Genomic DNA, 4,596 nt, shown 5'->3' on the forward strand with positions numbered 1-4,596 from the left:
TTTCAATTCAAATGAAGCCTTATGCTGATATTAAGTGTAAAATGAAACTGAGTCAACCCTGAACGCATTTTTCAATTATAATTTGGAGTTGTATTCTTTTAACTGAGAGGCTCCATCTAGTGAAAATTGCGTGCTAAATTGTTTCACTTTCATTTTACACTTAATATCAGCATAAGGCTTCATTTGAATTGAAATTAAAACAACTGGATACCTCGATTAATTGCAGGAGGGGGTGTTGAAGAGTGGAAGGGGCTATGTACTCATTTGGGATTTCTACGCCCTGCTGATCCTAATGGCAAGGCTTCATTTAAACAAAAACTCGTCCCAACACCTAGCCAGGCTCATTACACATATGGCAGGTGGGAGTGGAAATTTGTTGCAGGATGCCACATGAGATTCCTGTGAGAATGGTTCTCCATCATAAGCTGTGCCATCTCACTTTGGATGAATTTGGAAACAACAACCCCATACTACCAATTCCTAATGCAAATTATTCTCGTGGTCAGCCTTGGTTTGATGCCTGAAGCCAGAAATTGTTGGTTCAAGCTTGAATCTAGAAATCCAAACACTAATCTAGGCTTGCACTTCAGCAAAGTATCGAGGAAATAGTGCTCCATCAGTGCAATTTCTTTAAGGTTGAGATATCAAACTTGTCTTCCCAAGGGGACATAAACAACTAAATTCTGAGAATGAAGTCCATTGGGATTAGAGAACTTTTCAGCCTTTGTCTCCAGTTTGCTCAGTACCAGTTCCTTGATGATTGTAATTTCACCAAATTCCTCTCTCTCTTCCATCTTCTGATTTACAGGTATTACTTGGATGTCTTTTGTATCCTCTGTTTTAAAGACAGGAGCAAAATTTGTTCATTTCGTCCACAATTTTCTTCTCATCTACTCTTAACTATCTCACTCTCCAGCGGATTAACCTAACTTTATTTATTCTTTTCCTTTATAGATATCTGTAGAAAGTTCTATCTGTTTTTACATTTTGAGGTAGTTTCATCTCATTCTTTTCCACTAATGAACTTTTTTAGTGATTTTCTGGTGTTCTTTATGTTGTGTCCAATTATTTGACTTGCCATTGATCTTTGCCCAGTTATTTTTTCCCCTTAAGTTCGAAGCCCTCCTTAATTTCTTAAGCTAACCTCAGACATTGGGTCCTCTCCTTGGAATGCTCTTTACATTAGAAATGTACTTATTCTCAGTAAGCCAAAATAACCCTTCAAACATCTTCCACTGCTTCTCTAATCGACAATTGTCTAACCTGGCATCCTCATTCGCTTCAGCTATTTCAACTTTTATGGCCATATAGTTGCCTTAGTTAAATTTAAAGTGCTAGTCTGGTCCACTTCTCTCCATTTTAAACTAGATGCAAACTAGTCAGGAACTAGTAGACCACTCCGTCTCAAGACTTCTTTCCCCTAATAATTCTCAGCTCCACCCAAACCAATTCTACATCCTGATCTGCTGAACTAACTGTATCTAACTATCGCATAAATGCCATCGTTGATGAACAGTGCTAATGCTTACCCAGCTTCTTACTCTTCTTGAATTTCATATACCTCTCAATATTTGGGACCCAAATTTTACCATGCAGCCACGTCTCAGCACAGACTCAAATCATTATTTCAAAGTGTGCTATCAATATGTTTACTTTATTGCGAATATTATGTGACACGCACCCTTTAATTTTGTGCTTTTGTCATCTCTGTAACATCTAGTCTTGTCTTTTGACTTATTCTTAGGTTTATTCTTTCTGTCCCTTCCTGCCATTCTTTGACAAATTACTATTTCATTTTCCTGCCTTGACTCTACTTCTCGATTTTCTACAGCTACCCAAACCTGAACCCTCATTATCATTGTTTAGTATAAACCCTACCTATTTCCCTAGCTATACAATTTTCTGGAAAATTGGACCCAGCTCAGTTCAGCTGCAGACTATCCCGATGGTCCAGCTCCCACCAACCCCAGTACAGATCATAGTTCCCCACAAACCTGAAGCCACTTCTCCCATCCCAGGCTTTCAGCCAGTTTCGTTTCACTCATCTGAATGTGATTTCTGTTCATTGGCACGTGGTTAGTTAATAATAGGGATTATCACCCTTGAGGTTTTGTTTTTCAATTTGGTGCTGGGTCCTCATACTTTTGTGCAGCAGAACATCTTTGCTACTACTACCACCTATGTTATTGTTACCTCTATGGACTGATTCAATCATAGAATCCTCCCCTTTCACTCTAAGTCCCTGTCCTTCCCTCTGGAGATGTCTGAAACCCTGGCACTAGGCAGACAACATAGCCATCAGGATTCCTACACTGGGCTGCAGAGAATAGTGTTTTTTTTCTCTCTCACTGTACTATCATCTACTCTCACTGCATTCCTTTTTTGCCTCCCTTGACTTGAAAAGTTTTCTGCAGCATGGTGCCATAATCAATTCACTCATTTACCCTGCAACCCTCACTCTTATCCATACATGAAGAAAAAACCTCAGACGTGTTGGACAATTGCAAATGCTGAGGCTCCTGAACTCCTGCATTCCCCTTACCTGTCTCAGAGTCACATGCTCCTTTCCCTAACCACTGACCAAACCAGAAGACCCAATGATAAGTATGTGGCTGCCTCCTGGTACAAAATATCCAGACAGTGCCTGTAATTCTACCTCCAACTCAAATTCTGAGCATAGCTGTTTGAGCTGTAAGCACCTACTGCAGATGCATTTGCCCTGGATTGCACTAGCATCCAGAGGCTCCAGCTTGTTGCAGCCATGGCACATCACTGCCATCCTGAAAAGTGTTTAATTACCGATTTGAATTCACAGTTCGTTGATCACTCTAATGATATGCCTGGTATGATGTTGTGACAAAGTCTTTGTTCTAATTTTGAATGCTACTAAACAAACTGTTTCCTCATTTCCCATATGAAGATTTTGGTAAAACCTTCAGTTCATACATTGGGGTTCACAAAGAGGCTCTCATAGTCAGGAGAAAACAGGAAAAGGACACTGAAAGGCTTCCACAAAGGTAATGCAGCAAAATTTGATTCATTTGCTTACAATCTCTTTTGGATACCAACCAAGTATCACAGCTTCAAGTCTGTGAGTGACAACAGTGTGAAAACATAGGAGAAGGGAAAGGAAGCAAGAGGATGGGAAATGACCCTCAGGGAGCTCACCCTTCCTAATGTAGGATCCCACAATTTATCTTTTTGAATAAGTGACCCACTGTTCCCAAGATTCTGTAAACAACCTTGTACAGTTAATACCAGTGGCAGCAAGCTGGGGTCTTTAAATGGACATTAATGATTCTCAATTAACAGCAGTGCAAGGACACCATCCACTGATCTGCCCAATGATTTAACTGGGGAAGAGATGGAAAAGTAGTGAAATTACCTGCTCCCCTACCAAAGTAAGTCCTGGGAAAATCAAGATATTCTGGCCAATGTTTGTGTCAAAGTTGTCCTTAAAATCTCCCTCTGAGGAATGCAGCTTTAGCTTCTTCAGTCTTTCAGCATAGTTCCCTATCCCTGGAACTATTCTGATAAATCTTTTCAGCACCTTTTCCATAGCCTTGACTTTCCTCAAATGTAATGACTAGAGCTGAACCCAGTGCTCCAGTTGAGGGCTATACAGACATGAGTGTTGTACAGACATGTATTATAAATTCAGCAGGCCAAGCAGCATCATAGGAGCAGAGATGCTGCTTGGCCTGCTGTGTTCATCCAGCCCTGCACCTTGTTGTCTCGGATTCTCCAGCATCTGCAGTTCCTACTATCTCTGTATTATAAATTCCTTTATTTTGTGTGTTATTCCTCTATTAATTAAGTCAATTATCCCATCAGCTTTTTAAAAAAATTTTAAAACGGATTTCTCAAATTTCCCTGCAATATCCAAGGATTTGTGCATATCCATGCCCTCTTTACACTTGTATTATTTCGCACATTTGTACAAATAAAAAATATAAATTTAAAAGATAACAAAACTCAGAGTGAAAAGAAGTCAAGCCGCAACTCATTTGCAACTTTTTTTCTAATTTAGCGCTTACCCACCGTCATCACATTAGCAACCGTCCATGGAAACGCGTGCACAGTAACGGTAGCGCGCTACTGCCTGCTCGGACGCTCGTGCACTGACGTGACCGAACGGCCACAGTGTGCTCTCGCGATACCACCACTGTGGTCTAGTGCGCATGTATGCTGCGGGTTTGAAGCCGACTGGCGGTGGCTGTCGCTATCGGTGTTAACGGGCTGAAGGTAATGAGCGGTGTTTCCAGTCCCGGGGCTGAGGTTCTCCTTCCCGTCTTGTTCGGTATGGGGTGGTCACTTTTCGTTCAGGATGCAAGTGTTCTTGTTAATAGCCACACAGCTGAAGAAATATCTTCATTGTGGGTGCTAAAGGCACCTGACATGGTTCCTCATGGAAGACTGGTAAACCCGGTTAGATTGCAGACAGTAGGAACTGTCGATGCTGGAGAATCTGAGTTAACAAGGTATAGAGCTGGATGAACACGGCAGGCCAAGTAGCATCAGAGGAAGAAGGGTCCAGACCCCGAAACGTCAGCTTTCCTGCTCCTCTGATGCTGCTTGGCCTGCTGTGTTCATCCA

General features: G+C 41.4%; 1 long non-coding RNA gene across 1 annotated transcript in view; it reads right to left on the reverse strand.

Moving 5' to 3' along the window:
- The window catches only part of LOC125481326, a 12,180-nt gene extending 8,034 nt beyond the window's left edge, over positions 1-4,146 (reverse strand). The window contains exon 1 of the long non-coding RNA XR_007261290.1: positions 4,042-4,146. This is a non-coding gene — a long non-coding RNA (uncharacterized LOC125481326). The remainder of the gene's footprint in view (positions 1-4,041) is intronic.
- Positions 4,147-4,596: the final 450 nt, after the last annotated feature.

The sequence above is a fragment of the Rhincodon typus genome, unplaced genomic scaffold, assembly GCF_021869965.1.
Source record: "Rhincodon typus isolate 14 unplaced genomic scaffold, sRhiTyp1.1 hic_rhity00001722, whole genome shotgun sequence".
Taxonomy (NCBI): domain Eukaryota; kingdom Metazoa; phylum Chordata; class Chondrichthyes; order Orectolobiformes; family Rhincodontidae; genus Rhincodon; species Rhincodon typus.